Raw genomic sequence first — 12,999 nt, 5'->3', positions numbered from 1 at the left:
TAGAACTGGTCCAACAAATCATTGTCTTCAACGAGTCACTGTTTTCATCCTTCCCTTCCCTTTGCTTATTGTTGGTCCTTGTGAAGTCATTGTATGATTGCTTTATCTTTTGTCTTCACTGAGTGACTGCTTGTTCTGATTGGCTTCACGATATCTTCCTACCTGATCTTTACTGCCTAGCTACTATTAGTCATTGTGCTTTCACTTCATTGAATACTTGACTATGGTTTGCCTAGTGTAGTCTACCTTCCGTTGTATGGTAATAGGTTTATTTCTATCGTTTGTCTTCGAAACTTCCATGTTTTGAAGACTTTCATAAAAATCGCCTATTCACCCCCCTCTAGTCGATCACTAGCACTTTCAATTGGTATCAGAGCAAGGTACTCCCTTGTTCTGTGTGATTCGGTTTAACCACCTGGAGTTTTAGCTATGTCGACTGCAGGGATAATTAAAGTCTCCGCTGCTTGCCCCGTCTTCGATGGAATTGAATATCCCTACTGGAAGAATAAGATGCGCATGCATCTTGAAGCCATTGATGTCGACCTATGGTATGTCGTCAAGAATGGCATTACCAAGGCTGGTGAAGGTGTCCCGCTGCTGATGTCAAGAAGTTCATTCAACTGGACTCCACTGCCAAGAACATCATCTGTGGTCATCTGACCAAAGGACAGTATGGCCGCGTGAGTGCTTTGGAAACATCTAAGCTAGTCTGGGACTGGCTCTCCAAGGTCAATGAAGGCGTCTCAACCCAGAGAGATCATAGAATCAGTGTCCTTCGCAACCTCTTCAACCGCTTCAAGAGAAATGGCAATGAGAACGTCCAGCTTACGTTTGATCGACTCACTGACATCACAAATGAGCTTCAAGCTCTCGGCGCCACTGAGATCACCAAACATGAAGTCGTCAAGACACTCCTAAGATCACTTGACAGCTCGTTTGACACCCTAGCCCTGATGATTCAAGAATGTCCTGATTTCAAGACACTCGATCCGTCTGACATACTTGAGAGGCTCAACACACATGAGTTTCAGCTTTCTGAGAAAAGAGACATCTACGGTCCCAACTATGGGCGAACTCGTGCCTTGAAGGCAAAAGCTGTCTCCTCATCTGAAGAAGAATGTGACAGCAGTTCTGAAGATTCTGAGGACACTGGAAAGGAGCTTGCTATGCTTGTGAAGAAGTTCCAAAAATTCACCAAGAAGAAAGGCTTCAGAAAGTCTTCACGGTCAAGCTCAAGGAATGATGAAGCTTCTGCTCATGACTACAAGAAGAGAACATGCCACAAGTGCAAGAAACATGGCCACTACATCTCTGAGTGTCCGCAGTGGGACAATGAGAACAAGAAGAAGAAGAAGAAGAAGAAGAAGAAGAAGAAGAGCAAGGAATATGACTCTGACGACAAGAAGAAGAAGAAATACTCAAAGTCTTCTTCCAAGTCTTCCTCAAAGTCTTCATCACACAAGAAGAGCTCATCTGGCAAGGCACGTGCGTTTGTTGGCAAGGAAATGGATTCAGAGGAGGAGTCCGCTTCTGAGGAGGCGGAGGTGGAGTCTGAGGAGGAGTCCGATTCTGGCGTTTCAAGTCTGGCTACAGCATACGTTGCCAAGTCCATCTTCAACACTGATGACAATAACTTCATCACCGACACCGATGCAAATGACAAGGACTACTCTGCTCCTACCTACTGCTTCATGGCACGCGGTGCCAAGGTAAACACACGCAATACTCACTATCAAACATCTAGTGAAGATGACTCTGATTGTGGTTCAAAACCCAGCTACAAAACACTTGCTAAAATTGCAACTGAACAACAGAAAGCTATGGAACATATTCAAAAACTATTAGACAAAAGCGATGATCTGTTAGATGCTGAAATGACTCGATCTCAGTCCTTAATTGAAGACATAAAAAATCTTCACGTTAAGTACGAAGAACTTGAAAGTCGTCATGAAACGCTCTCAACAACTCATGAAAAGCTTTCCTATGATTATCTTCAAAGGAAGCAAGATCTTGAGAAATTGAGAGCGGCTCATGAAGATCTTCAAAAGGAAAACGAGTCACTTCGCGCCGAACAAATCAGTTCCGCTCAGGAAGGATTTGAACCACCATGTCTTAAATGCATCGAGCGTGACAATGCTACTTCTACTGCTGAGTGTTCTACTGCTGCTACTGTTGCAATATCTTCAACTGTTGATGTGGTAACTGACCCCTCTGCTGAGGATACCACTGCTATTGCTGATGAGAATGCTAGGTTGAAGACATTGCTCGAAACAGGGATGTACAAAAGTCTCAAAGGGCATCAGACACTATGTGATGTCCTCAAAAGGCAGATCCTGAACTGAAACCCAAGGAAAGAGGGTGTTGGGTTCGAAAGGAAAATGAATGCTCATGGCTCATACTGGAACCTAAGCAGTACCCCAAAACCACATGGGTTGCTGCAAAGGAACCTTTGGCGCATCCATCCACTCTATCTGGCTTCACTTGTGCTAATCCCATTGTTATTGATGAATCCTTTGATGCAAACTATAAAATGTTTAAGAATCAGAATGGTGAAGTGTTTGCCAGGTATATTGGTACTAACTGCAGGAATGGACCGCCTATGAAGAAGGTCTGGGTGCCGAAAAGGTGTTTGGAGAATCTTGTTGTGAATGTCATCATGACACCACAGGTGAAGAAGACAAACCACAGACCACAGGCTTCATACGGTCCAAAGGCTTCATACAGACAGAGGACTCACCTGAGTCGCACTAACGCAAATGTTTTGCAGGGAAACCGTACTCAAGCCTGTGAATATGAGCGTGTTTCATCAAACCGCCATGTTCATAAGACCAAGAACTATTCTGCTTATTCTTATGAGTACTATTGTCCACCTGCAAGACTTTTTGCTAGGGCTCCAAAGCCAAAGTTCTCAGATGCTGCACTTAGACTCATTGCTTCGAAGCCACCCTTGAAGATGTGGGTGGCTAAGAAATCTTAACTCTCTTTTGCAGGGAAAGGTCTCCAGCCGAAAACCAAAATCGTCCGACGCTATTGCTGGGGACCTTAAACATCTTGTAGGGCGCAAGATCAAATGCCCAAATGGTCTTATTATGTACTTTTTCCTAAATCGCTTGCTACTCGCCCTATCAGTCCAAATCTTGATCTAAGCTTTCATAATCCACTTGTTCGTCAAATTTTTTTGCTTCACAATTCTCTTCGTGAAGCCTATCCCCCTAACTGCACTGTAGGGTATGACACCAGCTGCTTCAGAATGGATTATTGATAGTGGGTGTACCAATCACATGACTGGCAAGCGAAGCCTTCTTATGGACTCAACACTATGTCCATCTGACAAGTCACATCACATTTCCTGACACTGGTAAAAGCAAGGTATTGGGTCTAGGTAGAGTTGCAATCTCAAAGGATCAACACATGGATAAAGTCATGCTTATTGAATCCCTTGGTTTCAACTTAATGTCTGTTTCAATGCTTTGCGATTTAAACATGATTGTGATGTTTGGAAAATATCGTTGCCTTGTACTAATGGAATCTGACAAGTCTCTAGTGTTTGAAGGGTATCGGAAAGATGATTTGTACATGGTAGATTTCTCAGCAGGACCACAATTTGCCGTATGTATTCTAGCAAAAGCTTCTGAATGTTGGCTCTGGCATCGGAGGCTAGGGCATGCTGGCATGAGGAACCTCCACACCCTTGCAAGGAAGAAACATGTCATAGGCATCGAGGGCGTCAAGTTCAAGAAGGATCACTTATGCGGTGCCTGTGAAGCAAGAAAGATGACGAGGGCCAAGCATCCCTCGAAGACAATCATGACAACCACTCAACCCTTCGAACTGCTCCACATGGATCTTTTCGGTCCCACTAATTACTCAACTCTTACTACTACTGCTTGTCTCTATGGCTTTGTCATTGTTGATGATTATTCAAGATATACTTGGGTGCATATAATCCTCTAAAAGATTGAAGTGCAGGATGTCTTCAGACGCTTCGCCAATCGAGCCATGAACAACTATGGCATCAAGATCAAGCACATTAGAAGTGATAATGGCACTAAATTCAAGAACACTGGTCTAGACACTTATCTTGATACTTTGGGCATTACACATGAATTCTCAGCTTCGTACACACCACAGCAGAATGGCGTCGTGGAACGCAAGAACAGAACACTTATTGAGATGGCCCGGATGATGCTTGATGAATACAAGACTCCAAGAAAGTTCTGGCCTGAAGCCATTGATACTGCATGCCATATCATCAACCGTGTTTATCTTCACAAGCTTCTCAACAAGACATCATATGAGCTCCTTACTGGCAAGAAGCCAAATGTCAGTTACTTCAGAGTATTTGGTGCCAGGTGCTGGATCAAGGATCCACACCACACTTCAAAATTTGCACCAAAAGCACATGAAGGTTTTATGCTTGGATATGGAAAGGATTCGCACTCCTACAGAGTCTTCAACCTCTTTCATTATAAAGTGGTTGAAACAGTGGATGTGCGGTTCGATGAGACTAACGGCTCACAAAGAGAGCACCTGCCAAATGTGCTAGATGAAGTTCCATCCAGTGAATCAATTAAACTTATGGGAACTGGAGAAATCATAACTTCTGAAACTCAGCCTGAAGAGGAACTTATCATCTCCGCACCTGATCAACCTGAAGACAATGATCAACCTGAAGACAATGCTCAACCTAAAGACAATCCTTCTAACGATGAAAATGATCAGCAAGAGCAAAATCTTCGTCCTGTACATCCTCGTGTCGCAAATGAAGTACAGATTGAGAGAATAATTGATAGCATCAATGCACCTGGTCCACTCACTCATTCAAGGACAACACAGCTAGCAAATTTCTGTGGGCACTTCGCATTTGTCTCAATATCTGAACCCAAGAAAGTTGAAGAAGCCTTCATGGAACCTGAATGGATCCAAGCTATGCAAGAAGAGCTTCAACAGTTTGAGCTGAATAATGTATGAGAACTGGTTAAGCGTCCTGATCCTCGCAAGCACAATATAATAGGCACCAAATGGATATATCGCAACAAGCAAGATGAGCATGGTCAAGTTGTCAGAAACAAAGCTCGTCTCGTTGCTCAAGGGTACACTCAAGTTGAAGGGATTGACTTCGATGAAACATTTGCTCCTGTGGCTAGACTTGAAGCCATACACATACTGCTGGCCTATGCAAATCATCATAACATTCTACTGTATCAAATGAATGTGAAGAGTGCTTTTCTCAATGGCAAGATTGACGAAGAAGTGTATGTTGCAAAACCGCCTGGCTTTGAAGATCAAAAACATCCTGACATGGTGTACAAGCTCAACAAGGCGCTGTATGGCCTCAAACAAGCCCCTCGGGCTTGGTACGACACACTCAAATACTTCCTAAAGAGCAAAGGATTCAAACTTGGTTCCCTCGACCCCACTCTCTTCACAAAGACATATGATGGTGAACTGTTTGTGTGCCAAATATATGTGGATGACATTATCTTCGGCTGCACCAATCAGAAATATACAGACGAGTTTGGATATATGATGCAAGAGCAATATCAGATGTCCATGATGGGTGAGCTGAAGTTCTTCCTTGGTCTTCAAATACGTCAGCAACGCAACGGCATCTTCATATCTCAAGAGAAGTACCTGAAAGATTGCCTGAAGAAATTTGGGATGCAAGACTGCAAAGGCTTCACGACGCCAATGCCCGCCAAACATCATCTGGGTCCCGACAACAATGGTAAAGAGTTCGATCAAAAGGTATACCGCTCCATGATTGGTTCTTTACTTTATCTATGTGCATCTAGGCCAGATATTATGCTTAGTGTTTGCATGTGTGCTCGATTCCAAGCGGCACCAAAGGAATCGCATCACTTAGCTGTGAAGTGAATTCTTCAATATTTGGCTCACACCCCAACATTACGATTATGGTATCCAAAGGGCTCAGAGTTTGATCTGGTTGAATTCTCGGATGTTGATTATGCTGGTGACAAGGTGGATCGAAAGTCTACATCAGGCACATGTCATTTTCTGGGACGATCACTTGTATGTTGGTCTTCAAAGAAGCAGAACTGTGTATCTCTCTCCACTGCTGAATCTGAATACATTGCTACTGGATCTTGCGGCGCTCAGCTTCTATGGAGGAAGCAAACACTCAAAGATTATGGCAGTCATCTGAAGCAAGTGCCACTCTACTGCGACAATGAAAGCGCCATCAAGATTGCCAACAACCCAGTTCAGCACTCGAAGACAAAGCACATTGAAATTCGTCATCACTTTCTCAGAGATCATGTTGTGAAGGAAGATATTGATATCATACACGTCAACACTGAAGAGCAATTGGCAGATATCTTCACCAAGCCCTTGGATGAGAAGAGGTTTTGCAAGTTACGGTGTGAGCTAAATATCTTGGAATCCTCAAATGTCCTGTGATCAGGCACACATCCTAACACTTATGCATATTGATGACTTAGATGTGCAACACACGAAGTAAAGTATATCTTCAATCAATGAGGACTTACACTCTAAGTGTGAATACATTAATGTGGAATTGGACTTCGGAGTGCCACGATAATTGTGCCCCGTGTCTGAGTCTAATACTTCCTATACGGTGGGTAACGCCACCACCAAATTTTTCTGTTTGAAGTGCTTCAGTCATGGCATTACGTTTGGTATGTCTTCACATTTGGTTTGGCTTCAATCTCAACTTGTCTTCATGATTATCTTCACTATGTTGATTTGACTGTCCTTCTCATCTATATATATATATAGTAGTGTTCTGTCCTCTACAGCATTCACTTATAGCTATGTCTTCTTGTTGAATCTTTTGAACTAAGTGAATGTGATCGGACCCTAACCTCTCTATGCTTTCTATCTCAAACTCTATCTCTCCAAATCATATGCATTCTATTGAAACTGTCGAATATCTTCTCTGCGTCCATGTCAGCAGAAGATCCAGAGACAAACATTAAGTCCGTTTTCAATGCTAATTCATTCACCTGAAACCCGGAGAAGTGGGAACGACCACCCGACAATCCAGGCGTGCGTGGGAACGTGGAACAACCTCCGATATGTTGCATGATGGACACGTGTCCTTCAGATGTGAATCGCTAGGGGCACCTGTGTAATAACACTGTGCCGTCCCTGTCTCTATAAATACACGCCTCACCACAGTCATTATCCTTTCTTCCACTCTCGCACAAACCCTAGCGCCACCGCTCACCCTCGACGACGTCGGCGACGAAGCGCTTAGTTGCCGCGACCTCACCGATGCCATCTTCACGCCGGCCGCGGACATCGTCTTCTCCGCCGTCGCCGTAGGTGTCCTCCATCGCCAAGTTAGGGCACGGACGATCAATCTGCTCGGCCTCCTCTCCCACTCCGTCTAGCAGTTCTTCGTGTGGTAAATAAAACATCCTTTTTACGGCCCCTTTGATTCTATAGATCCATCACTTTCTACCACAAGCAGTTTCTGTTCACACAAGTTGGATCTATTTCATACTGCATCTCATAATATGCCTAGTATGTTCACTTATGCTTCACAAAGTAGTTAGATTCCTCACTTGTACCTATTCGTGGATTCATACAAATCTGGAACCAACTCTCTATCTATGAGTGAATGTCTTCGCACTATGAGGTCAATGTCTTCTAAACTGATTTATCTTCAAAACCTTCTGAGAATGCATATGACCTCTTCCCCTTCCTTCGCACCTTAATGCTGTCACAGGTACATGTCCGTGGGAGAATCCCTTGGTTCTCATAGTCGGCATTCATTTGCAGAATTCTTATAGCATCATATAAATTCTTCCGAAGCTAGTTCCTGTATGCCCAGCAAGCGGAAGCCTTTGAAACCTTTGAACGTGTTGAAACCATTCAGTTTGAAGCTCATGGCTACAGAGAAATCAGCAAAGAAGGGTGGCCGACAGCGTCGAGGGGGAACATCAAGAGATCTGCCTGATGACCTCTCAGAGCTGTACAAGACAGACCTAGAAGAGGATTACAATCAGTGCAAGACACGAATCCAATGGATTCGAAGGTACTGGGCTGAGCAATGGTTCAAGTACAGGTTTGTGACCCAGGAATATGCGGAGAAGAATGCCACCAAGCGACCATGGGGAGACATCCTATACAGAAATCTTCAACCCAGGACCAGAGATGAAGCCATTGAACAAGGCTTCTATCCCTGCATGGTCCGTGGACCATAGCTTGCAAATGCTAACCCATCGTCATTGCTATGGTGTCGTGACGACAATCTGTTCAAGCGCAACTTCCAGTTTGCCAAGAATTCGGCTAAGAAGAACAAGTAGTCATTGGGACTAGACTTCAACCCTGGTCCTTCTGCTCCCCGTGCCGATGGCACCCGCGAAGCTGAACCCAATCTTGTTCGGCCCTTCTACAACCTGGAAGGTCTCATCACTCATATCATGGTTCAAGGGACAGCCGTGGATGAGCCTGTAGATGACGCTGAATCTGATGAAGCACCTGCACCGCCGAAGCCAAAGAAACTGAAGAAGCCTAAAGCTTCAAAGCCTGCTCCTGCACCAAAGGTCTTACATGTGAAGCCACTGGCTACTGCACCTCCTGAAGACAGTGTGCAGTCTGAAGATCTATCACGTATCTCCAAGAAGACTGAGATGAGAAAGAATACTGATCAGGCACTGACTGCTGCTGCTATTCTGCGCAATGGCGCCATTGATCTGTCCAGTGATGAAGATCTTGCAGATGACGCTCTTGAGCAACTGATCAAGAGCAAGGAAGAAGCAGAGATCTTCAATGATCTGCCTCTCTTTGATGTGGCAATCCTCCATAACTTCATTGATGAGTGGTTTGACACGCCCAACCTCAGCTTTGAAGATCTGCAACTTCCAATTGGTCTCAGTGTCGCCTTCACTGGCGCCATTTCTTCTGAGCTATCTCTAGCTTAGCGCATCGTTGAACTGAAGCAAAAGATCGACTATGAGAAAGCTCAGTTCAAGAAGCACATGGCCAAGCTCAGCGTGCAAGATGTGAAAAACTTCAAGATTATGCTGCACGAGCTCAAGGAAGCCTTTCTCAAAAAGTGTGAAGAAGCTCAAGGTTCTCGTGAACGCATGAACAGCCTGGCTGACAAGTGTGTGCAAGCCTACAATGAGGTTGAGAAGCGCAAGGCTCTTGGTCGTCCTGGCATCGACCCAAGAATGGCTGCAAAGAAGAAGAAGCCCTCAACTGACCAATCTGCACCTTCGAGGTAGGAAGAACCTCGCATAGTCTTCCCAAGCAGCATGACTGGCTCGAAGCCAAAGATCAGGTCAACTGCTTCAGAACTGAAGAAGACAAGGATTGCCGAGGCTGAAGCCAGAAAAAGAAAAAATCCTGAAGCTGCTGATGTCGCTCCCTCTAAGAAGAAGCGCAAAACCAAGAAGGATCGGGCTGCTCCCACAGAGCCCTTAGTTGTTGAACCCATCTCAATGGTTCGCCCTGCATCTGAACACCACGAGCGCCAACTGATTGTTCATGAGCCTGCTTCCACAGAGGCTCCTGAAGCTGAAGACATTCCAGCAGTTGACCCCACCGCTGCTGAAGACATTGGTCACCATGACAATGTTGAAGATGATGAAGTCCTTCCTCGGATCGAGCACCAACTGGTATCATCGCCTGTGCTTACGCATAGCGAACTCATCAGCATTGGTCGTCCTCTGACGCCAACTGCTCAGGATGCATCGTGGGCTGATCACCCACAGAGACAAGACACTCCCAGCTCTCCCCAAGTAACCACATCCATGCAAGAAGAGGATGACTTTGAGGCCCAGCCAACTCCATCTCCACAAGCGTCGCCAGCGCTACGCAGGCTTCGCAAAGGCCAAGGCCTCAAGTCCCTCTTTCGAGCGTTCCAGAAAGAGAAGTGCCCCACCAATCTGTTGCACGTCAAGTGTTTCCAGATGCCACTCCTACTATGAATGTCTCCGAGTCTGAGGCTAAAGCTACTGAAGACATTCCGGCTGCATTAGCCGACGACAAACAAGAAGAAGAACGTGTCCCTACTCCCCCCATTACTGAAGAAGCTGTTCTCGAGGAGAACGTGTATGTTCCCGACCCTCCAGCTCATCAAGTAGAGGTTGAGAATCTTGAGGCTGCCACCACCAACACAAATGAAGCCAATGATGTAGTCATGGCTGAAGCAAATGTGGAGCCTGCACCAACCAATGTGCCAGAAGTCAATGAAGCCAATGATGCAACTGCTCCTGAAGCCTCTGTTGTGCAGGCTAACGCCTCTGTTAATGCCACTGCTCCTGTTCCGCCACCTCGGCCACACACTATCGAGCAAGCATTCAACTATGGCCAACTTGTCACTGTCAAATGGCCTTTCCTGACTCCTCCGCCTGCTACTGGTCCTCAGTTTGACTATCACGTTGAGCACATGCCTCAGGTTCAGAAGCCAATACCAAGCTTGCCCAGGTTTCCAGGCACTGCATCTACACCCGGATTGTTCAATATCAATGGCTTCAAGGCACACAACACCTTCTTCAATAGCGCCAAGAACCCCTACTCAAAGGCAAGAATATCTTCTGATCGGTTCTGGAGCTATCAGCAGCGAAGTTATTACTCATGCATTCTGTACAATCAAGGTCGCATTTTCCCACATATGCGTCTTGACACTGAAGCCATAACTGGTCTGCCCTGTTTGGAAGAAGCTCTGGATTGCTTCAGAGAGTCTGGCTTGCTGCAGTTCGTCACTGATAAGGAGCACTGGAATGAAGAACTAATGCTTCAATTCTATGCCACTCTTCATATCCGTGGCTACAACAGGGATCCGAAGACTTGGGTCCTTGAGTGGATGACAGGCAATGTTCATCATGAAGCCAAAGCCTTTGATATCATTGAGCTTACTGGCCTGCCCACTCCAGGAGATCTGGATGAACCTGGTTGTCAGCTTCACAGTGCTGCTATGGAAAGCATCTTCCACAAGCCTGAGACCAATATGAATCAGATGCTCAGCATGATGAAGCCTTTGCCTCCAGATGCTGAATATCCTAAGGAGTTCTTTGTTTAAGACCTTGAGTATCTTCCACGTACTATCTATCACATCATAAGGCGAACTCTCTGGCCCATCAAAGGACATTCTCCACATGCCAAGCTAGAAGGTGCAATGAAGACTTTGGTCTTTCATATTCTTCATGGCAAAATCTTCAATGCACAAGATTTCTTCATTCGCCAGCTTGCTGCATCAGGATCTGACATTTTTGGCTTGAAGTTTTACGCTCCATGGATTATGCGGCTGATCAAACTACACTCAGCTGTCACCTATCAGCCCTCTGCTCACAATCGTCGGATCATTCTGCCTGACGTCGATATGTCAGTTGAAGCCATCTATCCAGAGCCTGCCAAGGAGCCCCTTAGTCTTCAAAATGCTGAGAATCAAAGCTTCTCTCAAAACATTGAAGGAGTTCAAGCAGTCACTCGTGTTTATCCTCTGGCTGGTACTACACGTGCACCTCATCGTGCCCTCATTGAAGCCACTGAAAGCACCATTGCCTAACGGCCCAAGAAGCAATCTCATTTTCTCAATGGAGAGCTTCTGGTTGCCCTTCATCAGAAACAGGATAAGCATCATGACTGGCTGAAGCGCCAAATGCAAAGCCTCTTGGTGGACATAAACAGGATTCGCAATCTTGCCACCAAGAATGCCTTTGTTGCCCATGAAACCTGTCGGCGTACATGGAAAGGGCTGACGCTTATGTGCTCTGAGGATGATCTTCAAGAGGATGGCTTCTCTAAACGCTTCAAGTTTGACTCCACACCTTCAAGAAGGACTGTGCTGCGACGAACTCCGTCTCTTGAAGACTCTGAGTTCTCTTCCTCCGCGGCAACTGTGAATGTCAGAGTGATCGATGATGAAGACGATGCTACTTCATCGCCCCCTACTTCTGCACGCATCGACACTGCCCCAAGTTCGTCTGCACCGCCTATCAGCACCGATGACCCTGCTGCTTCACCTACTCCCCATGGGAACGAGTAGATGCTCTATGTCTTCAAACCTTTTTGGTCCTTACTGACAAAAGGGGGAGAAGCATATGAGTTTGATAGTCTTCAAGCGGGTCCATATGGGCGGTGGTTTTATATTTTGCCTAGTGTTTACAACTCTTGTGTTTTGATACATTTGGTTCTTTGAGTTGTAACACTCAAACTCGATGGTCGTCTTCTACTTATTTGCTTTACTGTGATGCGATGATAAATTCCGCATGTGCGAAGATAACTTCGGCACTTAGATCATTTTGCAGATGTCCATTTTTCATTATGCATGTCATTATCTTCACATACTTTTCATGCATGATGAATTGTCATCATAAGTTGAAGAGGATCTCCACAAGTACAACCTGCCATGTGCATTTGCAAACCAAAAGCAAATTACTTATACTAGTCGTCAACCCGTGCAACTTCACGGGCTAGTTATTTAGGAAATATATTAGGGAATTGTGAAAACATCGGTTATACGTGGAGAAATGGAATTAATTACAAATCCAGATACTTTTTGTTAAGCTCTTGAAAGTTTAATATTTAAAGGATGACAATTTTTTCTGGTAACCATACATGTGCTATATCGAAGACTTCTTCCATTTTTGAACACCCCCCCAAGTATATATTTAAAATATCGATACAATTGGGGGAACACCAAATATTCCAAATCAAACCAATAAACAAAAATGCTTTGTACTTTCTTAAATTTTGATCATATGTATTTGAATGTTATAGAGATTATTATGGTCTATATAATCATGCCATTATGCCAAACTACTAAAACATGAACCCATTGTACGTTGAAAATTGCATGATTTCTTCCTGCATACTCACCCTGTATTAACCAAGTGGAATTGTTGGAAGATAGCATGTCAGTGTTTTCATCCAAATAAATTTACTCATGTACACTATTGCACCTTCAAAAGTTGTAACTATGAAAAAAATAAGGATCACAAAACGGATACAATATTCTCCGCAACTGAATTCATTTATCAAAAGATTTAGTACAAAATAAAA

This window comes from Triticum urartu, chromosome 7A, assembly GCF_056163025.1.
Source record: "Triticum urartu cultivar PI428250 chromosome 7A, HENAU_Tu73, whole genome shotgun sequence".
Classification (NCBI taxonomy): Eukaryota; Viridiplantae; Streptophyta; class Magnoliopsida; order Poales; family Poaceae; genus Triticum; species Triticum urartu.
This window is presented reverse-complemented; position numbering follows the sequence as displayed.